This window comes from Budorcas taxicolor, chromosome 1 (genome assembly GCF_023091745.1).
Source record: "Budorcas taxicolor isolate Tak-1 chromosome 1, Takin1.1, whole genome shotgun sequence".
Taxonomy (NCBI): Eukaryota; Metazoa; Chordata; class Mammalia; order Artiodactyla; family Bovidae; genus Budorcas; species Budorcas taxicolor.
The window spans coordinates 139,850,645-139,878,285 of record NC_068910.1 but is presented as its reverse complement, the minus strand read 5'-3'; positions in this window follow the sequence as shown (position 1 = coordinate 139,878,285).

The window sequence follows — 27,641 nt, the reverse complement described above, 5'->3', positions numbered from 1 at the left end:
ATATTGTCAACTTTTCAAACTCTTGATTTAGATTTGAAAGCATGCATGCTAAGCCACTTCAGTTCTGACTCTTTGAAACCCCATGGACTGTAGCCTGCCAGGCTCCTCTGTCCATGGGATTGTTCAGGCAAGACTACTGGAGTGCCATTCCCTCCTCCAGGGGATCTTCCTGACTCAGGGATCAAACGCATGTGTCTTATGTCTCTTGCACTGGCATACAAGTTCATTACCACTAGTGCCACTTGGGAAGCTCTAGCTACCGAAGAGGCATCTCCAATTTTCCATGACCAAACATGAGTTTGTGATCTTTCCCTACAAAACATTTCTATCTGTGGTCTTCCTCATCTCAGATGATAGAAATTTACCTTTTTAGTTGTTTATGCTAAAAATCTTTTTTTAAAAAAGCATTCTTTACCCCATTTCTTCTCTCATTTCATATAAATACGTCAGGAAATCCTGTTGACTCTAAAATCAAAATATATTCAGAATCTGAGTATTTCTCATCACCTCCACTGCCACTATTTTGTCCAAGTCATTATCTTAACTTCTTGTTCAAATTCTTCCCTGTCTCCCTAACTGCCCTGTTTCCCTCCTCGCCAGTTGCAGCCTGTTCTTAACCAGCACCTAGAGTGACCCATGTCAAGGTTCAGTGCTCTTAGGCTAGGAGCCAAGTTTTGCCATCTTTAACATAACACCTTCACAGCAGTTTGGGGTTTTGCCATTTCATAGCCAATTATGAGGAGACCAAGTCCAGCAAAAGCACCTTTAAGGAGAAAACCTGAAAGCTTCATACATCAATGTCTCTCATGGGCTCTTGGTCAAATTTGGCCACAGGATCACATTTAGCAGTAAAAGAGACTAGGAACCATAGTCTTCTGTTGAATGATAATGAGTCTAGCAAAAGTGAGAGTATCTGTTACTAAAGAAATCATGAGAAAATATACATTAGGGGCTTTCAGAATTTCCCTCAGTTAACTATTCTGGTTACCTAAGTATCTTTGAATTTACTACATCCAGACCAAAATCCTGGATTTTGTAATGGGCATTTCTCTTCATCATATCTGGATTTGGCTCTTCAAAATCAATCTGTTGACTAACTGACAAGCTAGTTCTCTCTCTTCTAATATATACTGATAACATAGGAACAGCTATAACCATATTAAAATGAGCATATCGAAAAAGGAAAGAATGGGAAACAGAGAGTCAGTGTTTCATAGCAGTTATCAAAGCTCAGTGGACAGAAATCACACAAAATTTCCTCCCCAGGCTGTGGGGTAGGTTACTTGGTTCATCTGTCTGGCTCCCCCTTGTTTCTGCCTTTGGGGACTCCCTCCTTTATTTACTGCTCACCACAGTCCCTGCTTCAAAATATCTTTTTCCTTTCTCTTATGTGAGTAACTCTGAGGTGGGATGAGTGGAGAGTGTTCCCTCTTTGGGGACTAGGCAGCTTCCATAACCCACTTTCTGCCAGTGACAGTCTGTGGGCACCAGTGCTGCTCTAGGGGTCAAACATGAGGTCTGTTATAGAAAGGTTAATGGTTTCATTGACAGTACAAATTTTCAAGGGTTTAGTACATGTAAAAGGTAGTACACCCAAATATCTCAATAAGCCATTATTATAATGAAGTGGGAGAGTTAGTCGCTCAGTCATGTCTGACTCTTTGTGACCTCATGGAGTGTAGCCCGCCAAGCTCCTCTGTCCATGTAATATTCCAGGCAAGAATACTGAAGTGAGTTGCCATTCCCTTCTCCAGAGGATCTTCCCAATCCAGGCATTGAACCCAGGTCTCCTGCATTGCAGGCAGATTCTTTAATATCCCTCCTTTATTTACTGGCTTCTAAGTTAGGCCTATATCTTTTAAGTCAAAAAGTTTAAATGGCTTCAGGAAGGAAACTGAAATAACAGAAACAATAGATGTCTTTGACCTGATCTTTTTTTAAATTTTTTTAAAAATTTATTTATTTTAATTGGAGGTTAATTACTTTACAATATTGTATTGGTTTTGCCATACATCAACATGAATCTGCCACAGGATAACTCTAGGTATCATGTTACCTTTTGCTGTTTGAGGCACAGATAGTTATATTTTTTAACTTTGAAAGATCCCAAATCTCTGGACTTCCCATCACTTTAACTTTTTAGCTAAAAAGAGATTCTCCCTCTGTATGCTACTATGAGAATCCTATGTTTCTCTTCATGAAACAAGGCCAATTCTGGTTGGTGTCCATTAACTTTTTGTAGTTACCTCCAGCCCGAGTAAGTACCAAGTCTGTGGCCAGGATGGCAGAGTAGTAAGACTCTGAGCTCACTTCCTCCCATGAACACACCAAGACCACAGCAATTTACAGAGCAAATATTGATGAGAAAGACTGAAGACTAGCAGAAAAGTTCTCCTATAACTAAAAATATAAAGAAGGAGCAAACGAAAAAAAAAGAGAAGTGGGGAAATAAGATTCATACCCCGAGTGTGTGACCCACAATGGAAGAATAATTATAATTTCAGAGGTTTTCTCCAAGAAGCAAGGGGTCTAATCCCTGAATCAGCTCCCCAGTCCTGCACCGGAAAGACCAGCCTCCAGAACACTTGGTTTTCAAGGCCAGCAGAGCTTACTTTCAGAAGAGTCAGAAGGCTGTGGGAAATAGAGACTCACTCTTTTTTTTTTTTTAAATTGGTTTTGCCATACATTGACTTATCCACCACGGGTGTACTCACTCTTAAAAGGTGCACACAAACTCACACATTCCAGGACCCAAGGCAGTGGCAATAATCTGAAAACAGCTGGAGTCAGGCATAGCAATGGATCTTAGAGAGCCTCCCAGAGAAGCAGGAGGCAACTGGAGCTCACCCTGGGGCCATAAGCACTGGCAGCAGCCATCTGGGGGAGCACATTCTACCACGAAGACAGTGGTGCTGGCAGGGGACATTTTGGAACCCTTCCTCTAGCTTTTTAGGGCCAAGATGCAGAACTGCACACCAGCCTATGGGTACCACTACTAGAATGCCTCAAGCCAAGCAACCCCACCCACCAGCAGCCTGAGGGTCCACTGAACCCACAGCCACCCAGGACCCAGCCCCGTCCACCAGAGGGCTCAGGACCCAGCCACCACACCAGTACACTGGCACTAGCCCTGGAATCCGCTGGGTCCCATGCCTGCCCCCCCACAGGAGGAGACTTAGCCCCAGGAACACAGCAAGCCCTCACCCTGCTGTATCAGGACCCATATGATACAGCAATTTCCCTCCTGGATATTTCTATTTTCCCTTCTGAAGAAAAGAGAAAACATTAGCAAGAAAAGATGTATGTATCCCAATATTCATTGCAGCATTATTTATAATGGCCAAGATATGGAAGCTGACTAAGTGCCCATCATTAGGTGAACAGATAAAGAAGAGGTGGTATGTAGGTAGGTATATAGATTATATAGCTATATTACTTAGCCATAAAAAAGAATTAAAGCTTACCATTTGCGACAATATGGATGGATCTAGAGGGCATTTTACTCAGTGAAATAAGTCAGACAGAGAAAGACAAAGACTGTATGATTTCATTTGTATGTGAATCTAAAGAGCAAATAGACAGCCATGCAAAATATAAACAGTTATAGATACAGAGAACAAACAAGTGGTCGCCAGAAGGGGATGAGATGGAGGAGAACAAAAATAGTCAAGGGAGATTAACAGGTACAAACTTCCAGCTGCAAAATAAATGAGTCACGAGTATGAAATGTATAGTTTGGGGGATACAGTCAATACCAATACAATATCTTAGTATGGTGACAGGTCATAACTAGACTTAACAGTGATGATCATCTTAAATTTTATAGAAGCATTGAATCACCATGTTGTAGGTGAGTTATACTTCAAAAACATACAAAGGACTAAACATACAAACTCATTAAAAGAGAGAGAGAAGGTTTGTGGTTGTTGAAAGCAGGGAGTAGGGAAGGGAGAATTGAATGAAGGCAGTCAAAACGTACAAACTTCTAGTTATAAGATAAATAAGCACTAGGGATGTAATTTATAGCATAATGAACATAACTAACACTGCTCTGTGTTATATATGAAAGTTGTTAAGAGAGGAAATCTTCAATTTTCATCACAAGAAAAAAATTGTTTTCAATTCTTTAAATCTTATATGGGATGATGGGTGTTCACCAAACTCATTGTGCTAATGACTCCATGATGTTTGTAAGGCAAATCATTATACTGTACACTTACAAAGTGCTGTAAGTTAATTATATCTCAGTAAAACTGAAAAAGGAAATACAAATTAATTCAACACCAACATATCATGTTATACCAATTAAATTAGCAAACTAAGTCCCCATCATTAGGTGAATGGATAGGAAGACGTGGGATATATACAGACATATAGATATATTACTCAGCCATAAAATGAACTAAAGCTTGCCATTTGCAACAACATGGATGACTCTAGAGGGTGTTATACTTAGTGAAATAAGTCAGACAGAGAAAGACAAAGATTGTATGATTCCATTTATATGTAGAATTAAAAAAAATTCTAGTACTGATATCTGGTCTAAACTAAAGTGAAAATTGTCATACTTATTCATTATTGTTGACAGTGCAACTTGGTATGTTTTAGGACTGGATTGTGGAAACATGACTCAAGAACTGTAAAAGGGTTCAATAGAGCAATTGCGCTACTGAGAATGTTGCTTAAACGGAAATATGGGGAAGAGCTACATATGCAAAGATGTTTATTGCATCATTATTTACAAATAATTGAAATCACTCAGTAAGGATGCTGCTAAGTAAAGTACAATTACTCTATGGAATATAAAATATTAAAATGATAATTTTGAAGGTTATGTAGCAATATAGACAATGCTTGTCCTGAGTTCAATAAAACAGCAACAAAAAGGCATAAGTAGCAGCCAACACACAGACTCATTCTGAACTTTGCCATTTATTTGCTCAGAGCTGTCGCCTCAGGAGCACATGATCTGCCTTCCAGGTTATGGCAACAACAGTTTTAACAGCCATTTCACTACAGTGTAATGGCATTCTCCAGTTCCCAACTCACAATATTTGTGAATTTTCCATCTGCCACTTAGTGCATTTCACATGTAATCAGAGTTTTCATAATAAGAGCCCACTTCCAGGGCTTTTTTATTTTTTTTTTTTTAAGGATTTCTGAACAATTAGAGCTCTAGAAAGATATCCGAAAGCACATTGGTTTTTTACAAGAAAAATGTTTTGTCTCTAATAGAAAGGTTTAGAAGTGAGCAAGCCAAGACTGGTAGGGAAAGTTCCAAATATGCTCTAAGTCATTACCATTATCCAGCTACCACAGAGGAGAAAGCAGAACTTAAAATAAACTTCTTAAAGGAGATATCCAGGAAGTTGTATATATTAATTCCATTTGTGAATCACAGATACAAACTTAGTCATATTGGCATACCTAATTGAGACAAAAACAACAAACCAGAAATAGGGTACTCACGTGCTCACCTAAAACTTTAGTGTTCCATTATTAAAAGAGGTAATAGGTATTGATCTTTATCACCATCACCTTTGTACCCATTACTCTACCGAACACTAAAGGTATAATAGACAAATACTGAGCAAGATATAACCCGTAGTATTACAGAATGACCTAGATTTTAGGGGCGCCACCTCTATATTCTATTCAAAATTGTATGAAACATTAGCTCTCATGTAAAATCACTGCTAACTTTGAAAAAAAGAGATGGATAAAAGACACATTCCTGTGAATAAAGGGAGAAGTCGGTCTTGGGCAAAAAATGGAGAGAAATAAAATACTCCTAGAAAAGAGGCATGAGAGGCTGGAAAAGAAGAGACATTTGCTTGAGGATAAAATGACAAGTGAAAAATCATATCTCAATACCTGGGGAAATAAAGGTAAATTTGAGAAGGGATAATTACTATCTCTGTATAAGGTGTAATAGACACAGGGTTAGTATACTTCCAAAGAAGGATGATTTGAAATAGGGGTGCTAGTGGAGATTTTATTTACACCTAACTACATTTGTAACTACAAATGTCACTACATTTTTTGGACCAAATCTCCCTTTTAGGGTCCAGACACACAATACTATAGCTAAGAGTAACTGTTAATGGCTCACAACTGTATCTGTGTCCAGACTGTCCTCATGCTGCTGCTATCAAATTTATACGCCTTCCCTAGGGGCTGTCCACTTTGAATAACTAGTGGGCTGAGCATAAAAACCAGACTCTTTGCCTAAAATTCAGGGTGACATTAAAAGCCATCACAGTTCTAGAGACTACCACTTCATTCCATGAGTGGGCTGGGATCTCTTCCATGAGTGGGCTGGGATCTCCGTTTTGATTACATCACAGCTTAAATTCTTCCTTTGACCAAATGATACTTCTCTCACTCCCATATGATTGGCTTTCCTGGTCTGACCAACTCATTTTGGAAAGCAGAATTTCTCTCAAAGGTAACATACTTCTGAAAATGGGTGAGCTTCACAGGTAACAATGTAGTAATACTCTTCCTTTAAGGATCTCACACTGTTCCATGGCTTAACAGATTTTCAAGGCCAAAGCTCACCAAGAAATTAGTGTCTGGCAGTAACTGCCAGACATCATATTGCAAGTTTCTGTAGAATTCTCAACATTGGACCAACAACTTAGCATGGCAACCATCTAAATTTCCCAGTTGACAGATGAAGAAGTTGAGCTCATCTGTGTGATGACACTCGCTCTCTCCTGAGAGAGCAAGGTCATGTCTATGTCATTGTGATGTTCTCAGCTTCTATTCAGTACTTTGAATATGATATTGCTTGGAAAGCATTTATGGGAACTTAGAAAAGCTGGGGAGAGAAAGGGCCAAAAAAAACAAAAACTGGGAGCCATTCTTGATTCCTCCTTTAAAGTTACTTCCAATATCAAGTTAGTCACTAACATTCTAAATTCTAAAGCCTGCATGTCCTTATGATTTATATTTTCCTTTTCCTTTACATTGTTATTGCTTAAGTAAAGGCTCTCATCATTTTATAGCTTCCTAATCATTTACTTAATTCATTCTGCACATAACCAAAAAGATCATTCTAAAATAAATAAATAAGAGCAAAGATATCAATAAGAAGGTTTCATGTTATTTCTATTTTGTAAGCTTTCTATGGAGATAAATTCCTTGCCCAAATGTCAAACCATTTTATACGGGGAACTTTCCCTGCTCCCCACACAAGCTGCTGCCACATCCTCTTGTGCACCTGGCCTGGAGTCACGCCAGCTACCTTCCTCCCAAACGTGTCCTTCTGGCTGCAGTATGGCTCTCCTTTGCTAGGAATCTCCCTTCTTTCATTTTTCACTCACTTAATTTAAAATACCACCTCATCATCCTTAGATTAAACTATCACCTCTTTTAAGGAACATTCTCTATTTTTTTTCCCTTTGCCATTCAGTGTTTGAAAATGTCTTCCATGACTCCAGCTGTCTGAAAAATTAGAAAATGTGTTTTCTAGTCCAAGAAGAAGCAATCCTATCAAATTTGGAGAATGATAAAGACAAGAGGAAACCTTCCAGTTGAGGTAAAGCACTCTCATTTATGGGAAGACATGAGAAATGAATATTAAGTTAACCCCTAGAGGGAACTCAGAGATTTTAGAATAAAATGTAAACACATACATTACAGGAAAAGGTACTTGGTGTAGTACAGATATAATAGGCTTCAAAATACTTTCCAGATCTCACTCTCTTTATGTCAGTTCTCATTATTCACAGTAGTTATGCTCTATAAAGTTGGAGCAAGCACTGATTTAGCAAATACTGAAGCCTTGCTCTGAGAGGAAATAGAAAGTTAAGTTCTTGCAAGGCCAGGTCACATTTTTGTCAACCGATCAATACATCACCTTATTTTGCATGTGGTTTTAAAGACAACTTGTTTAACATAAATTGTTGCTTCAATAATATTGACCTATAGTTCTATAACTATAGCTTGTATCTGAATTAAGCTTATCTTTAATGAAGCTTAACTAAAACACCCGAGGCACATTTGCAGCTGTCTTGCACTTTGAAACACTAGACAACACTTCAACTCTACACTTGGGGGACTATTTCACAGTGAAATCATCAACAAAAAAGCACAAAATGGGAAAGATATGGCATCACACTGACCAAGGAAAGGATACTTGTTTACTGCATGATAGAGGAAACAAGAATGTAGAGCATAGCTTCGTTTTAACCTCCAGGTGGTAATCTGTTAGGCAGCTCAAACTTTTGGGGGCTGAGTGAGAATGATGCCTATATAAGAGCCGTGAGGTCGGCTTTGGGGTTACAGATAAATTTTAGTGAGTAGGCAAATCCAGAAATACAGAAGAGGTTAATAATGAAGATCACCTGGATTCAAATTTAGTTTTGGAATATTCAAGAGAGAACCAAAGACTTGTCTTCTCTTAGGAAGCAACATTTTCCCAAACTATTAAATACGTTATATCACCTATTCTTTTACTTCTTCTGAAGAGGTCAAGAGTTTTATGTAGGGATTGTCCAAATCAGGGCAGGGAAGACCAAGAAAGGAATAACAGTTTGTGAAGATGAACCAGATTAGTCACCACATAGAGGATGATGAATACTTGCTGCAATGATATGTGTGTTAGTCGCTCAGTCATGTCCGACTCTTTGTGACCCCATGGACTAGAGCCCTCCAGGCTCCTCTGCCCATGGAATTTTCTAGGCAAGAATAGTGGAGTGGGTTGTCGTTCCCTTCTCCACAGGATCTTCCTGACCAGGGATTGAACCCAGGTCTCCCTCTTCGCAGGCAGATTTTTTACCATCTGAGCCACCAGGGATAATTAAAATGGCTGCTTCTCTTTTCCCATAAAAAGGTAACATGTAGTTTTTTTTTTCTAATCGTGATGTTTATTTGCCAAAAGAGTCTCTTTTTAATAGCACCACACGTGACAGTAGCGATGGCTACTCACTCAACGACTGTTGCCCTATTTGTCCTTCAGTTTAGGATCTGTGACAAAAACAGAAGGCCATCTCCTCCCTCAAACCGAACACTTTTCTCTGATGTCATGGAAAAGAACCTTTTTCCAAGTCCTCACTGGATTTTCCTGTTCAGTGTTTAGCCTAGCAGAACCAAAGCCCGCATGTTATTAACCAGATGTTCTGCATAGAATTAGAAACCCTGAAATAATGGACAGCCAAGCCCCCTTAGAAGGAAGCATTCATGCAGACTGATTTGCTCTCTGCTTTAGACCCAAGTTGCATGAGGTTATTTACAACCTATCATTTACTCCCTGAGTGGGAGGAATGCTTCACATATTACCAATAAAGCAGTGTAATATAAAGCCTTCTACTCTCCAACTTTTGGGTTTCAGTTTCCCGCATCCTCTGAAGGGAAAGGGTAATGCTTAACTGAAAATTTGGCATAAAATTGATTCTTTTTTTAAAAAGTGATGGTAGCAAAAGTGGTAGCAAATGAAGAAAGGGTGAGCAAGAGTGAGAGAGAAAGAGAAGGAGGGTGGGAGAAGAGAAAATACGTGAGCAGAAGGGTTAGTAGTGTCAAATACTGTTGAAAAAACAAGGGCAACAAGGACTAGCCTAGAAGACTTTTGATTTGACATCTCGGGTTCGTCTTCTTGCTCTAGGAAGACCTTGAGGCAGTCGTGCTGGAGGATAAAGGAGCATGTTACAGGTGATGGAGGCATGCAGCCTGAGTGCTCTCATCACTGGGCCAATACCACGTTGCACATCTCTATTTTACATAATCATTTTCAAAAGAATAGTTTCTCATGTAACATATCCTCAAAAATTAATATGAGAATGTGTATGATTCATCTTTCATCCATCTCTCTAATTTTTTAATGCTCTTCAACTCTTTGTCTCAATCAACAGTACCCACTCTTCAAATAACAGAAATAAAATTATTATGAAAAGGTTTGATAAGGACCTTTGACGTGGTAATCCTTTGTTTCTTAGTTGGGGAATCACATTCATTTCTATTAATCTTCATTTTTTATCAGACTGGGGAAATCGACTCAATAAATACAGAGGAAAATTCTCAAATATATACTAAAACTTTTATATATGTCCTATACATTAAGAGAATGCTAGAGAATCTGAAGATGGACATTGAAGATATCATTACTTGAAATGTTCATTAAAAAAATTCGGTCTATGAAACATACTTCTACACATAAAAGGAAGGAGAGGAGGGAGGAAGGAAGGAAAAGAAACAAGGCAGGAAGGAAAGAAAGGCAAAACAAAAGCCATTTATTTAGAAAAGCAAACCTTGCCTCATTCTTTGGAGTAAATGTTTATGGAATATGCCTGTGAATTATGCTAGCTGTGTACCTAAATGCAAAGGGAATGTGAATAATCTTACAAATGTGGCAGGATTCCCACAAACCCCAGAAACCACACAGCCCAAACAGCTAGAGCTCTGTAGGCTTTCTAACAGGACAGTTTGTCTCAAGAAAGGTCACAAGGACCTTACCAATTGCTGAGTCTGTAAATAAGTAATTATTGGATTATAAAGCAAGCGCCATGGATTGCCTAGTCTGAAAATAATAGTAGCATAAAAGAAAATCTGTTCCTTGCCCATACACCAATTCCCTCTTGAAAATACCCCTCAGCTCCCAACACCTTAAGTTGAGACAACAGGGAAAGTACCATCATTTGCTGAACACGTACTATGTTTCTGACACTTTACAGATATAATTACAGAGTGCTATATCTCATTAATACTACATACAAGGGGATTTCTGCCAAGAAGAAATTATTCACAGCTATTATAATAAACACATAGAGCTATAATGAGGATTAAAAGCACACTGGGCTCAGAACTACACAGGGAAAGGGGCAGGAACACTGAGAAGGTCGGGACACAGTGCCCAGTTAAGGATGAGACTTAATCCTGACAGAGAATGCCCTCCACCCCCTGCAGGCTTGCACATATCAAGTAGCAAATAACTTGCTAGAGATGGATCTCTTGTGACGTGCAGCCAGCTGGGAATGGGAGCACCAAACACACACAACACACACACACACTAACCCCTAGCATACTATGTGTGAAAGATGGAAAACAAAAAGATGGAGAAATCAGGAAGGTAGCCAGAAAAAGAAAAAAAAAAAAAAGGTACACCATGCACACAAAGAGGAACCAAGATTAGAATGATGGCAGACATCTTTTTACAGAAGTCATACAGAAAACAGTGAAGTTTCTAACTGGGTTGATGTGCCTCCAAGTGAAGTCATTGTGTCTGGGCAGGAGGAGCTTGAGGAGGCCTGGGGCCCCAGCCCCACCATTACCCTGTGACTATGGCTATCACCGCCCTTGACACCCCTGACTCTGCAACCCAGACACAGCCCCCGGGCCCTGGCTCACATCCATATGGGGGTTGTCACTGTACTCTCCCCAGCGACTGTGAGGGTTAGTCACTCAGCTTGTCTTCTGGTTGTGGTCCCCTCAGTGGCAGCTGCTGGGGTGGCTGGAACCCCTTCTCACTGGAAGATCAAAGGAACAGATCGATGTTCAGAGGCAATGAATTGGTGCCCTGCTGAGCCCAGACATGCATGCAAATTTCTTACTCTCAAGATCTTTTTTTTTTTTTTAATGGCCCTAGTTTTTCCAGATCATGCTGTATCTCACCTAGGCCTCAGGCTTGAGCACCAGTATTTTCAGTAAATCTGTCCTATTGATTCTAATTTCAGTCAGGGTTAACAATACTATTCTGAAAGGGTAAAAGAATAAAGAGAAAGTGAAAATGACATAAAAGATCAAAAATTAATAAGCAGAATAAACAGTCATTTATTTATATTTGCCAGAAATTTCATATATACAAAATACATTCAATAAAACCCTTTTGTGTGGGTTTCAGCAGGATTACAGATGATACTGTTGAAAGAGAATGTGACAAAATAATAGCTATGTCTGGGTAATTGCACAGAGACAAAGTGTTTCTCTGCTTCTTTATATTTTTTGCCTCTCTCCAAAGCAGGTTTATAATTGCTAGTTTATAATCAGGAAAAATAAATTTAAAAGACACAAAGAGAAAAATGTGCCTTCTAAGTAATTCTTATATACTTAAGCATGAGGAACTTACTCCTGCCCTGGAGCAGGTCCTTTACAGGTAATCCAGGTGGCAGAGGTACACTGCTAAACAGCACACAGAGATGCGAATCAAAGAGGAAAATCACCTTAACCTTTGTCTGAGTTTGGAGCTACCAAGATTCCAAAGCTGGCTTATGCACAACTAGCAACTCTTTCAACCGTTTCTAGAAGCGGACATTGTTGGACAACTGGCTTCACTTTGGACTGCCTGAGTCGGACCCGACTGAGCGACTTCACTTTCACTTTTCACTTTCATGCATTGGAGAAGGAAATGGCAACCCACTCCAGTGTTCTTGCCTGGAGAGTCCCAGAGACAGAGGAGCCTGGTGAGCTGCCGTCTATGGGGTCGCACAGAGTCGGACACAACTGAAGTGACTTAGCAGCAGCAGCAGCAGCAGCAGCAAGTTACTAGAAAACTGCCCATTCAAAGCTGATACCATGATTCCGTTCTATTCCTATTTGTCTGACCCTTGAATCCACTGAAACATCTTCATTTGAGTGAGCTGTCCTTTGGGGAATGGAGGACAAAAGTTCAGGGTCAGTCTTCGGCTCTTATATTGATTCAGTCACCCAAGGACTTCAAGCACAACTGTATAGGAGTATAAATTAGAAACATATAAAATAAATTCAGAATCTTTCCACCTACCTCCCCAAGTTCCAAATCAGTATAATATCATTTTGTAAACTTGCCAAGTTTATCCTGTAGAGATGTTTTGATTTAAAGGAAATGAGCCAACATTTTAAAATGGGTTATTTCCAGTGAGAATGCAGAAATTCATATTCTCTGAAGCCACTGGTTCTAATGGTAAAACGTAGCCAGGTAAAACAAGTAGTTAGGCACAGTCGAACTCATTCCATATTCTCTTTCAGTTCATTCTATTCAGTAACAGTTGTGCCTGACTTTCTGTGGCCCATGGACTGCAGCACACCAGGCTTGCCTGTCCATCACCAACTCCCAAAGTGTGCTCAAACTCATGTCCATCGAGTTGGTGATGCCATCCAGCCATCTCATCCTCTGTCTTCCCCTTCTCCTCCTTCCTTCAATCTTTCCCAGCATCAGGTTCTTTTCCAAGGAGTCAGTTCTTCACATCAGGTGGCCAAAGTATTGGAGCTTCAGCTTTAGTATCAGTCCTTCCAATGCATATTCAGGACTGATTTCCTTTAGGATGGACTGGTTTGATCTCCTTGCAGTCCAAGGGACTCTCAAAATTATTCTCCAACACCACACTTCAAAAGCATCAATTCTTTGGCACTCAGATTTCTTTGGAGTCCAACTCTCACATCCATACATGACTACTGGAAAAATCATAGCCTTGATTAGACGGACATTTTTTGACAAAGTAATGTCTCTGCTTTTTAATATGCTGTCTAGGTTGGTCATAACTTTCCTTCCAAGGAGCAGACTTCTTTTAATGTCATGGCTGCAGTCACCATCTGCAGTGATTTCGAAGCCCAGGAAAAAAAAGCCTGTCACTGTTTCCATTCCATTCCACTGTTTCCATCTATTTGCCATGAAGTGATGGGACCAGATGTCAAGATCTTCATTTTTTGAACGTTCAATGATAAGCCAGCTTTTTTACTTTCCTCTTTCAATTGCATTAGGGACATTTTATTGCCCAGTTGTTGTAGGCCATATGAGTTTATAACATTTGATTATATCTTCAGCAGTGTGTATTCCTTGCTGATGAAAATGGCAAGAAACAAACTAAAAAGACTAGGATAATAACATGCTGGTAAAAATCCTAGGATAGATTAAGTCAGAAGAATGATTGAAGTGAGACCTCAGAATCTTTGAGCTACAAAATGTGCTAGGGATTACATTAGGCTTACGAACTATTTTATTCCATTTGCTATTTGTAATGATATTGGTATTATTAGTATTATTTGTTATACTTTGTAGATGAGTTTTAGAGGGAGAGAGTACTTCTCCATAGCAGCAGAGGTTAAGATGGCAACTCATTCTTTCTTTATGTTATCAGCCACAGACTTGGCCAATGGAAGGAAAATGTGGACTCAGACAGAATGTCTTTCAACTACCATATGCTGAGGTTTCTCCACGTTACAAGAATTTGGGGTGTTTTGTTCTCTACTGTATCGATTTCATCTGAATACTAAACAAGACTCTTGCATCCTGAAAAAGTTAGCACCCTATAATCTAGGGGCTAGATAATCATAGGATAGCAAAGCCAGAAAGAATTTAGAAAACATCTGGTCCAATCATTTCCAAAACTTTTACTTTTGGAACAAGAACACCTCAAACAAAGTTTTACCCAGAAGACTCACATATTTAACAGATAACTATAGCGCTTCCCTCACTGTTGTGAAGTAGAGTCTAAATCACTAGCATTCATGTCCCTTCCTCAGTTGCTCCTGTAAAGGAGGCTTCTGGTGTACCTCTCAGAACCACGAAGGAGAAGGGAGTACTGACAAAAAAGTCCTAAATAAACCTAGTATTATCTGAAGAGGGGATCTAAAAAGTCTCAGATCATACAGAAATTCAGTGATCAGAGTGGAAAATGAAAGAGCTCAGGCCACAACTGAGACATTGACTCAGTGTGAAAGACAAGGAAAACAGTAATAAACCCTGCTCTGCCAACCTCCCAGGGCTGCAGTGAGATATAAGATAGTGCCATTTAATATGGAAAGTTTGAGAAAAGGAACACTCACGTTATTATTATCTTATTATTTTTTAATGTGAAAAGCTCTGCAGTCTAGCTATGCACTATTTCCATCACTCGGCAGTGTGCTCGGCAAAACGATTATTTCATCATCTCTGACTATTATATTTTGAATTTTCAGTTCATATGCGTGGTACTTCCCTTTTCTATAGCCAATAATAAAATAAAGTGACCAGAACCTGTGATATACCAGCTACTTCTTTCAGAGGCCTCACAGTTCCTGCCACCTTGAAAACTGCATCTAAGTTTCTGAAAAACCTGGCCTGGCCAATCTGTCCCTTATCTTCTGCTTGCACTGCAGGTGCTATGAGGAGCTGTTTGATGGGCCCAGTGGCAGCCTGGTTCTTCCCAGCAGAGAAGGGCCTGTCAGCCTCTCACTCCCCCTGGCTCCACTCCAGTGAGTCAGCCTCTCCACCACCCCCTCTACCTCCTGGCAGCTGGAACTGAAGGCTGGAAGTTGGTGGCCAACTGCGGCACCTGGCTGTTCTGTCTGCCACTAATGACTGCCCCCGCTGAATCAGGGCTCTATCGCTGTACCTTCCCTTCAAAAAGGTCCAAGTGAAAAGAAAGGAAAGGCCATTCTGACCTCTGACCTACATTCCTGCCCAAGTGTACAATGCTGTTTTTGACTATTTTCCTGTGTTTAGTAGGCACTAGCAGACTGAGTGTAGAAGCGGGTAGGTGACCTTCTTCAGGCCTATTAAACTAACCCTAGAATCTGGAAAAGAACTGTGCTACTCTGACCTTGCTACCCTGGAAAAGAAAAGAGAAGGGTAAATGTAGGCCTGGCTGCTGTTCACCACAATAAAATACAAAACATGACACTTCAGAAGTAAGGCATTTTTAAAACCTTTGGGATTTAACAACCCTACCTCTGGTGTTCAGTCACCTTTTCTGTGGTATTCAAAGTTTGATTAGAAAAATCAGGTTCAAAGACTGTACTTGGCAGTGACTTTAATTGCCTCAGAGTTTTGCATCTGTGGACTTCCCTGGTGGCTCAGACGGTAAAGCGTCTGTCTACAATGCAGGAGACCCGGGTTCGATCCCTGGGTCGGGAAGATCTCCTGGAGAAGGAAATGGCAATCCACTCCAGTACTATTGCCTGGAAAATCCCATGGACAGAGAAGCCTGGTAGGCTACAGTCCATGGGGTCACGAAGAGTCGGACACGACTGAGCGACTTCACTTTGATTCACTTCACTTTTTTGCATCTGTAAATCCAGCAGGGAACATAGGCTCAGATAACACCTCATAGCTTCCTAAAGGTAGTGCCGTATTTCTCTCTTTTGATCATCATTACAAGCCAAGCTTGGCACCTATTATTACTTCAATTAGAGAAATGAAAAGATCAAGCTCAGAGAGGTGACAAGATTTTCCAAGGTTGCACAGCAAGGACCCACTTCTCCCCTGTCATCCTCTGGTGCTAACACTGCATCTCTTTCCATCTCTAACGACTTCCACGTTTGTTTGTATGTTGCACAATTCTAAGGAGGCATCGCATCCTGAAGTTCAGAGTTCATTGTTCAGAGGAAGTAGATTTATAAACATATCTTGGGAAATGAGCACTTTTTCCTAATTATTTTGAAGATCCTGCATCTGCTACTGTTGGTTCCACACAATGTCCTTTGCCTCTTAGCTGGTACCTCTCTCCTCTGTAGAATTCTGCAGGTTCATCCAATGATAACTGCTTTGACTGAAGCTTTGCAGGGAATTTTCCTTCATGAGGGTTCTGTGAGTCCCTCCTTGAGAATCAGCAGCTCAAACAAAAATAGTACACAGCAACAACAACAACAAAAATTAAATAAAATACAATAAAAATGAAAACATGTTGCTTATGTTCCGAACTTCTTAAGGAAAAAAATGAAGGGGATGCTAGGATTGGGTGCCCAGCAACCTGCCCCTGCCCCTGGCCTGGTCTGCACCCCTAATTGGAGCTTGCCCAATGGTGGCAGGACTTCTCTCCTTCCTACCTGTCCCAGTCTCCCCTTCTCCACCAGTTTGGTTCCCCACAATTTAAAAATCACCATTTTCTTAAAACTGTTTATATCAACACACTTGTTGGCATGGATATTAAGGCAAGTGCATAATGGCTGGACTGTTTAAAATATAACCGAAAACAATTTAGATGATACAAACAAACATTAACCCTTCATGAGATATATGGTCTCCTTTCCAAGAACTGCAAAATGAGGTACAAAATAAGAAGCTCTTATATGATGAGGAACAAGGAAGAGACAAATGAAATATCTGCTTGGCTGGGGTAACATAGTCAACCTTTTAGGGGTTGAAAGGGCCAGAGTTAGCTTGGCATTTGGAGATTGGCTGATGGGGAAATACTGCATTTCTCTTCAGGTGGACCATTTATAGGGAAGGCAAAGTTATCAAAGTTTTGGTTTGCTGACTGGGCAGGAATGGCTCCAAATGGGGTCTAGGAAGTTATTTCAGCACAACTAGTATGTATACCTCTTTCTAGAAAGACGTGGCACTTGGGACAGCAAAAAATTCCCAGAGTTAAGTGCTTGAAACAGGGTTGGGGGGTAGGGTGGGGTGGATAAGGAAAAGCACAGTTTGTTCTGGCCTTTCAGACTTTGTGAGGGGGTGGTCACTGCCTTTATGTTCCTTTCCTTTTGAGAGTGCCATTAACTACCAGATAACTGGTTATTTTCTTTCCACTTTTCACTGTTACTCATATGAGTGATATTTCCTCTTGCTTTTCTTTCACACTAACTTTTCTCCAAACATTTTCTTAATTTGCCTCCATTCTTCTATTTGTTGAGTCCTACGTTTCACTCCTTTTTCCCCCTTTTAGTCTGCCAAGATAATTCATTATTTCTTCCCCAGGAAAGTACACCTTCCTTTACCCAATCCTCCCCCTTCCATCTTGTGATTTATGGATATCTTTGTTCTTCACTTCTTTTTCCTTGGAAGTTATTTAAAAGAATTTTTTTTTTTCTTTAAGAGTATGTTTGCTCTTTAAGGCTCCAGTTTTTGTTTTTGTTTCCAAAGTCTGTTCACAAATCCCAGACAGTTTGATACAAATAAAACAAGTTAGCAATTGTTTTCACAACGGTGAAAGAATAGACCATGGAAACTGGTTAATGGAAGCTGCTGGGACAGAGGTCCTGCTGGAACTCTCCTCCTAATCTTTTCTGATAAACATGCCTTACAGGGAGATAAGAGAAATCAAAGGCTGCTTTCTGAGCCCTGTAGTTTTGAAGTCAGCCAGTGTGGTTCCTGCTAAATGCCATTTTAACTCCCTTCCAGATAAAAAAGTCTGACCCTCAAAATCAAATATTTCCTCGCTATTCCCGCAGGCTCCCTTGTCAAACCCTCTGACTGACTGAAAGCACCAAGCACATTGTGAAACAAAATCTTTTGACCATAGGAGTATCAAGGAACATGTTCCCTGGAGAACAGGTGTGGTTTTATGCAAATGAGCAGCTAACATCTTCAGTGTAGCTTGACTTTATTTTATGCATTAACTGGGTTCCCCAAAAGATTAATGAACATGAATATTTATGGGGTGAATCATATTTTGTCATAGTATGGCACTGTAACTATGGAAGTCTAATACAAATGTTAAAGAAGATTAGAGGCCAAATTTAAATATCATAGTATGCAATTTGAAAAAGGCTGCCTTGGATAATTTGCAATGATATATATTTATTTCCATCATGTCAAAGCCCATGAAAAAGCAATCGCAGACCATGTAGATTACCTTTGGGCATTCATGAAAATATGCATAGCAAAATAAATCATTCTGAGACTCCCTACTTCATCTTAGCTCCAAGAATTCATTTTAGCTCGAAGAAACAAAGACTACTTAAATAACTCCTAGAAGTTCAACAGACTGTCAAATACACAATATAAATATTCTACTTTGCTTATTTATCTGTGGCTCAGATGGTAAAGCGTCTGCCTACAATGCGGCAGACCTGGATTCGATCCCTGGGTTGGGAAGTTCCCCTAGACAAGGAAATGACAACCCACTCCAGAGATGGAAGAGCCCGGTAAGCTGAAGTCCATGGGGTTGCAAAGAGTCGGTCATGATTATTGTTCTCCAGAACTCCAAGGCCATAAATAAGTAAAGCCAATCACCTAAAGGCCCAAAACAAATTTTCATAAAACATTGTAAGACAATCAGATAAATTACATATTGGCAAAGAATTTTGAGAAATATTGTTTCTAGAAAATCATGAGGAAGATAAGTAGCTTAAGTATAGCAGCAAAATCAAAGCAGGAAGTAAGCAGTTTAGTTAATCTTTTCTCTCAAATCATCACACTTTTTCCCCCCCTCAGATGATCTCAGGACCATCAAATTTATTGTCAATAGCCCTAACTTTGAAGGAATTGTTATTTTTAAAATGCTTCGATTTCTTAATTTAAGATAGGTGAAAATGGTGCTGGCTAGGGGACTTTTTAAACGAAATAGTCTAGGAAGATCTGATAAGATGATGAAATGATGAGAGTTCAAAAAAAACATGACAGAATGGGAAAAAAAATTAAAAAGAAATTGAAGTAGAATTAGAACTTGATGCAAGTGTCCTTGAAGACAGGAACTCAGAGAATGACTCTTCATGTCTAGTTGAATGCTTAGATGGATGATCTTTTGCGACAGTTGATAAGTTTATTTTCTTACTGAACCTTTAATCTTAGAGAGTTCTAGACTTACAGAAACACTGTAAAGGTAGTACAGAATTCCCATGTACCTACACTTAATTTCCTTTGTTATTAATATCCTACATTGTGAATGTGAATGTGAAGTCATTCAGTCGTGTCCGACTCTTGGCAACCCCATGGACTGTAGCCTATCAGGCTCCTCAGTCCGTGGAATTTTCCAGGCAAGAGTACAAGAGTGGGTTGCCATTTACTTCTCCATGGGATCTTCCTGACCCAGGGATCGAACCCGGGTCTCCCACATTGCCGGCAGAGCCACCAAGGAAGCTTTCTGTTAGTATGGAATATTAATTTGTTAGAAAGATTGAGTAAACATCAATAATTTATGAGTAACTAAAATCCCAACTTTATTTAGACTTCCTTAGTTTTTATCCTAATGTCTGTTTTCTGTTCCAGAATGCCATGTAAATTACAAGGTTCTAATTAGTTGCCATGTCTCCTTAGGCTCTTCTCATCTGTGGCAGCCTGTCCTTGTTTCTGATGCTCTGGCAGTTTAGAGGTGTACAGGTTTCCCCAGCCATTAGCAGACATCTTATGAAACATTTTGTAAGTTGAATTGGTGTAAACTGGAGGGGCAATTACCCAAGGGCAATTCCCTTACATCTTACTAACACGTACACAAAATAAATCAAGATAAAGCATGGAACAGACAGTTCAAATCATGTCTGCCTGAGATTGAGATGCTGAGTGTAGTTCCTGAGGAAGGGTCTTGGCGGTGCCACTCTTCCTGCTGGCTGCAGAGCAAACACTGAACACTATTTTTGCTTTTTTGCCTTTCACTGTAAAAATGAAAATGCTGTTTCCTCTAGCAAAAACAGATACTAACGTAGGTCTTTCTTAAAAGCAAAGGGGCATCAAGCAAATGTCAAAAAGTGGAGCATATCTGCACTGTGATTAGGGTTTTTGTAGAATGACTCTCAATTGGGATTTGTGGGATGATTTTCTCCTGATTAGACTGGAGTTAGTTATAGAATTTGGAAAGGATGACCACTAAATACAAGTATCAGTTACACCATATTCTCCAGAGTACATATTAACAGCATGTTTATCACTGCCATCAAGTAATCCACATGGATGAGATACTGTTTGTCAGTTTTCTCCATATTAATGTTACCCTCCCCCAACTGCTGAGTACTAAAGAATCTGCCTGCCAGTGCAGGAGACCCAGATTCGATCCCTGGGTCTGGAGGATCCCCTGGAGAAGGAAACGACAACCCCCTCCAGTATTCTTGCCTGAAGAATCCTCATGGACAGAGGAACCTGACGAGCTACAGTCCATGGGGTCACAAAGTGTCGGATACTACTGAGCCACTAAACAACATCCCCCGATCACACACTGTAATTTTTGTGCAGCCAAGACTTACAATGTGGGAAGTTAAGTTCCATTCCATTAAAGGCAGAGTTTCTACATAAATTATTTGGACTTCTCCTGCATGGCAGATTTGTTTCTTCTCTGCTAATTATGTGTTTTCATTCAAATATTTGTTTATATCAATATAAACTCACAAATATTAACATTTCACTGTCTTGTAATCTAATATTACTTTTACTGATTTTACGGCTCAGACTGCTCCAGATTTGGCCATTGGAAGTGCTTTCAGTTGGTTCCTATGTCCTTCAGGCATATCAGTATCATTGTTACGTTTCATTTTGTTTTGTTTTTAAGCACTTCCTTATTATCTGGCACTGTAAGATGCTCCAGATCCATCTAGCATATTTCCTTCCTCAACACTAGAATCAATCTTTGCTCCAAGGAGCCCTTTCACTGGATAATGGTATTAGAAATCACAGGGCACTAAGTGTGCTCATTGCTACTGGAAGGGGTAATATCTTTTAGGTATTGACACAGCAGAGTTGTATGTATGTATGTACTCTAACCTTATATATGTATATCTGCATAGATTTCTATGCATCTGTGCCTATGTTAAATTAAACATGAGTTTACACTGATGTTTCTGACTCTGGCTGATTATGACATGGGTCATTCTAACTTTTTCTCACTGTTTATCTATACCCTCTACTCCAATAGTGAAAAATCTGACTCTCAGTGACTACCATGCATTCACTTAATTGTTCATTTTCAGTGTAATGAATAGCCATGTCTGGATTGGCAACCCATGACCCATTAGAAACAACTTTATCAACTAGAATTTGGCTTATGTTCAGTTTCTTTTGCCTTTAGCCTTACAGACTCAGCTCATTTTCAAAGTTATTTAGGTCATCACTTCCTCCACCTTCATACCTTTCATACATTTTTAACACAGTTAGTTTGTTTTGTCACATGCTGCATTATGTCATGGATTCACCACAATGTCCTAAATAATTTTTATATTTGCATATTTTAAGGAACACACATAAATTTCTATGGTTTGGTATAAATGCATAGTGTCATGTGTCAACTATTACAGTATCATTAGAAGAGACTTCCCTAAGTCTCTTCCTTAAGACTTCCGTGCTCAATCCTCCACACTTCTCCCAACCCCCAGGCAATCACTGAACTTTCTACCATCTCTATAGTTTTGCTTTTTCTAAATGAAATATATATAATTTTAATTATGCAATTTGTAGTCTGTTTACACTATTTTCTGACACTTCAGTTCAGTTCAGTAGCTCAGTCATGTCCAACTGTTTGCGACCCCATGAACCGCAGCATGCCAGGCCTCCCTGTCCATTACCAACTACCGGAGTCTACCCTTAGTTATATGCATTTCCATTCTTTTGTGTTTTTTATGGCTTTTTAACTCATTTCTTTTCATTGTTAATGAGAAATTCATTGCAATTTTTTCCTTGTTTCTCTCTGGGTAAGCTGTTTCCCATTTATCCTAGCTCTTTTTAAGATTTTCTCTTTTGTTTTCTTTGATTTGAATATATATGATAATATTTAGATGTTGCTTTTTTTCCCCACATCTATGTTGCTTACTACTCTCTTAACATCCTGGAACATTAATTTGGTATCTGTTTGGAAAGTTCTCATCCATTATTATTTCAAATACTTTTTGTTCCATTCTTCTTTTTTTCTGTTATTCAAATTATACACGTTATACCTTTTGAAACCATTTTATGTTTCATGAATGCTCTGGGTTTTGTTTGTTTTTCATTGTTTTTTTCTTTGTATTTCATTTTGGGAGTTTGTACTGACATATCCTCAAGCTCATTGATATTTTTCCTCAGATATTTCAAATCTATTGATGAGCACATTAAAGGCATTCTTCATTTTTGTTAGTATTTTTTATTCCTAGCATTTCCTTTTGGCTCTTTGTTAAGGTTCCCAAATCTCTGCTTACATTGCCCATCCGTTCCTATATGTCATCTACTATTTTCATTAGAGCTTTATATTAATCATAGTGAACTTACATTCCCTGTCTGATAATGCCAACCTCTCTCTCATATCTGAATCTATTTTTAAGGATTGCTTTATGGCTTCAGACTGCTTTTTCCTGTCTTTCAGCATATCTTACAATATGTTTCAGAAATTTAGTCATGTGATGTTTGACCATATAGTGTTAGAGTTTATGTTAACCTGTTTAGGGGTTGGGCTGTATTTAATATTTGGTGAAATCGTTAAGTGTCAGAGATTTCAGATTCATCTATTGTCCTTGTTTTTGTGTCTCTCTTGACTGGCTTCCCTTTTTACTCCTCAGAAGGAATCTGTATCTTGAATCTCTTTCAGCTGTAATCACTGATGTTATACTGGAGCCCTCCTTGGTTGTGGTCAGGTGTGAGAAAGGGGATGTGTTGTATAATTTTAGGTCTATATTTTAGTGGACCTGTTCTTAATAATCACAGTTGTCAATCCAGTAGAACAGTTTTTGTTCCTTTAGATGAGATAAGAAGATCAGAGCAGCCTGGACTAGAAGAAATGTCCTTACCCCAGGTGGGTTAAGGTTCTGGTAAGATCTTTGCTCCTGAAGGCTAAGAACTTTTTATGAACAATGCTCTGACTTATTCCACAACGATTATTCTCATCTTTTGCTTGCTAGAGAAATTCACCTCAAGAATCTTATGGGGTTCCTGAATACAGAGCCCATAAATATGTGTCCCTCACTAAGACAGTCCCTAGGAAATTATCATTCTCTTATTAGTCCAGACTCAACCTCCAGCAATTTGTCAAAATTAGCATTTAAGTGTTCTTACCAGCTAATGGTTCTAGTAGCTTGTACTTCATGTAAGTAAATCTTAGCTATTACCCTCTGGGTTGTCCTGTCTTCTCCAGATTTAAGGGTAAAAGTTTGCCCTATGGTCTCAGTTTTCTAATGGGCATTAGAAAAATCATTGGTTTTCAAGATTGTTTTCAGCGTTTCCTTATTGTAATGATGGAGATGTTGACTTCTAATTTCTTTACAAGTCAGAGCTGAAACTGAAAGTCAATAAATTCAATTTTAATGTATTAATATTAAAAGTGAGGCTCCTGTGGTATATATAAATGAATTTTTTCTTAGAAGAAAAAAGTTCTTTTTTTTTATTTTGAACTTTTTCAACTCCTCCCTGGAATTATGGAGTCCTTGAAACAACAGTAGACGACATGATCTTCCATTTGTATATTGGAGGAGAAAACATTGTCAGTGTTTTAAAGGATAAAGTCACTCTACTTATTCTGTTTTAACTATGCATGAGGTTAGGGTGGTTGGTCATGACCAGTAAGTTTATGAATTTCTATCAAATAAATCACAGCAGTGAGCCTTTTTGCTTACCTACCTCAATTTCTAATGCCTTAGAAAAGGACCCACCAACGTGAGACTGTAATAAATGTTGGCCTGATCAATAGATATAAGAGATGCTCCTAAGAAGTAGAGTTGACATTAATGGCTTCCTAGACACATCAGTTGTCCTTCAGCTTCAGATAAATTAACTTGTGCTTCTATATATACCCACTGCATTATGTCAAACTCCTTTCAGATAGATACCCTCAATGTAGTTTCTCAAACAACTATCCCCATTCTTCTCCTTCACTGACTGCTCAATCTCCACCATAAAATCTGTAAAGAATGACCTCTCAAGGATAAAATAGGTGTGTGTGTGTGTGTGTGTGTGTGTGTACACACACACTCTCTACTTGATCTAGCTACCAAGGTTCCATTTTAACTTTATAAGCTTTTGCAAATGACTAACTTCCATCAGTTCATTCTGTGTTTTAATACCACCATCTCTCCTTAATCATTGTCAGATATAGTCTTAGTCCAGGCTGCTATACAAAAATATGGACTGGTAGGCTTAAACAACAAATATTTCTGTTTCAGTTCCTGGGGCTAGAAGTTCAAGATCAGGATGTCAGAATGATCAGGTTCCTGGTGAAGGTCCTCTTCCTGCTTTCTTATTGTATCCTCACATGGCAGAGTGAGGGAGCTCTGTTCTTTTTTCTCCCTTTAAGGACAATAATTGGCCTTGGAATATGGAATGAAGCAGGGAAAAGGCTGATAGAGTTTTGCTAAGAGAAAGCTCTGGTCATACCAAACACCCTCTTCCAACAACACAAGAGAAGACTCTACACATGGACATCACGAGATGGTCAACACCGAAATCACTGATGGTATTCTTTGATTGATGATGGTATTCTTTGCAGCTAAAGATGGAGCAGCTCTATACAGTCAGCAAAAACAAGACTGGGAGCTGACTGTGGCTCAGATCATGAACTCCTTATTGCCAAATTCTGACCTAAATTGAAGAAAGTAGGGAAAACCACTAGACCATTCAGGTATGACGTAAATCAAATCCTTTATGATTATACAGTAGAAGTGAGAAATAGATTTAAGGGACTAGATCTAATAGAGTGCCTGATGAACAATGGATGGAAGTTCGTAACATTGTACAGGAGACAGGGATCAAGATCATCCCCATGGAAAAGAAATGAAAAAAAGCAAAATGGCTGTCTGGGGAGGCCTTACAAATAGTTGTGAAAAGAAGAGAAGGGAAAGCAAAGGAGAAAAGGAAAGATATAAGCATCTGAATGCAGAGTTCCAAAGAATAGCAAGGAGAGATAAGAAAGCCTTCCTCAGCGATCAATGCAAAGAAATGGAGGAAAAGAACAGAATGGGAAGGACTAGAGATCTCTTCAAGAAAATTAGAGACCAAGGGAAAATTTCTTGCAAAGAGGGGCTCGATAAAGGACAGAAATGGTAGGGACCTAACAGAAGCAGAAGATATTAAGAAGAGGTGGCAAGAATACACAGAAGAACTGCACAAAAAGATCTTCATGACCAAGATAATCATGATGGTGTTATCTTTCACCTAGAGCCAGACATCCTGGAATGTGAAGTCAAGTGGGCCTTAGGAAGCATCACTATGAACAAAGCTAGTGGAGGTGATGAAATTCCAGTGGAGCTATTTCAAATCCTGAAAGATGATGCCGTGAAAGTGCTGCACTTAATATGCCAGCAAATTTGGAAAACTCAGCAGTGGCCACAGGACAGGAAAAGGTCAGTTTTCATTCCAATCCCAAAGAAAGGCAATGCCAAAGAATGCTCAAACTACCTCACAATTGCACTCATCTCACACGCTAGTAAAGTAATGCTCAAAATTCTCCACGCCAAGATTCAGCAATACGTGAACTGTGAAATTCCAGATGTTCAAGCTGGTTTTAGAAACAGCAGAGGAACCAGAGATCAAATTGCCAACATCTGCTGTATCATCAAAAAAGCAAGAGAGTTCCAGAAAAATATCTACTTCTGCTTTATTGACTATGCCAAAGCCTTTGACTGTGTGGATCACAAGAAACTGTGGAAAATTCTGAAAGAGATGGGAATACCAGACCACCTGACTTGCCTCTTGAGAAAGCTATATGCAGGTCAGGAAGCAACAGTTAGAACTGGACATGTAACAACAGACTGGTTCCCAATAGGAAAACGAGTACATTAAGGCTGTATATTGTCACCCTGCTTATTTAACTTATTTGCAGAGTACATCATGAGAAACGCTGGACTGGAAGAAACACAACCTGGAATCAAGATTTCCGGGAAAAATGTCAATAACCTCAAATATGCAGATGATACCACCCCTATGGCAGAAAGTGAAGAGGAACTAAAAAGCCTCTTGATGAAAGTGAAAGAGGAGAGTGAAAAAGTTGGCTTAAAGCTCCACATTCAGAAAACGAAGATCATGGCATCCGGTCCCATCACTTCATGGGAAATAGATGGGAAAACAGTGGAAACAGTGTCAGACTTTATGTTTGGAGGCTCCAAAATCACTGCAGATGGTGACTGTAGCCATGAAATTAAAAGACGCTTACTCCTTGGAAAGAAAGTTATGACCAACCTGCACAGCATATTGAAAAGCAGAGACATTACTTTGCCAACAAAGGTCCATCTAGTCAAGGCTATCATTTTTCCAGTAATCAGGTATGGATGTGAGAGTTGGACTGTGAAGAAAGCAGAGCATTGAAGAATTGATGCTTTTGAACTGTGGTGTTGGAGAAGACTCTTGAGAGTCCCTTGGACTGCAGGGAGATCCAACCAGTCCATTCTAAAGGGGATCAGTCCTGGGTGTTCTTTGGAAGGAATGATGCTAAAGCTGAAACTCCAGTATTTAGGCCACCTCATGCGAAGAGCTGATTCATTGGAAAAGACTCTGATGCTGGGAGGGATTGAGGGCAGGAGGAGAAGGGGACAACAGAGGATGAGATGGCTGGATGGTGTCACCGACTCAATGGACGTGAGTTTGAGTGAATTCCGGGAGTTGGTGATGGACAGGGAGGCCTGGGTTGTTGCGATTCATGGGGTCGCAAAGAGTCAGACACAACTGAGCGACTGAACTGAACTGAACTGAACTGAATCTTATCCTAGGGACTCCAACCTCATGAACTTCTCTAAACCCTTTTACTTCTGAAAGGCCCCACCTCCTAATATCATGTTATTAGGTGTTAGGGTTCAACATACAAATTTAGGGAGTGACCACAATATCCAGTCCATAACAGATATGCCCAGCCATACTCATCCTACTCCATTAAGGACTAAATAAATAGACATTGTATCATATACACAGATCAGAACTCTTCATATTGTTAAGATGGTAATTCTCCCCAAATTTCTTTATAGATTAATTGTAAATTCAATCAAATTCTCAGGATTTCTTTTTTTTTTTTAGAAATTCACAAGTTTACTAACTCAGAAAATATTGTCAACAGTCAACATTTTAACACGTTCAGAGAACATTTCCCCCACCCCTTGTCCTTGTTAATCAAGTGTGATTTAGCAGCTCTGAGTTTAACCATGTGCTCAAAATG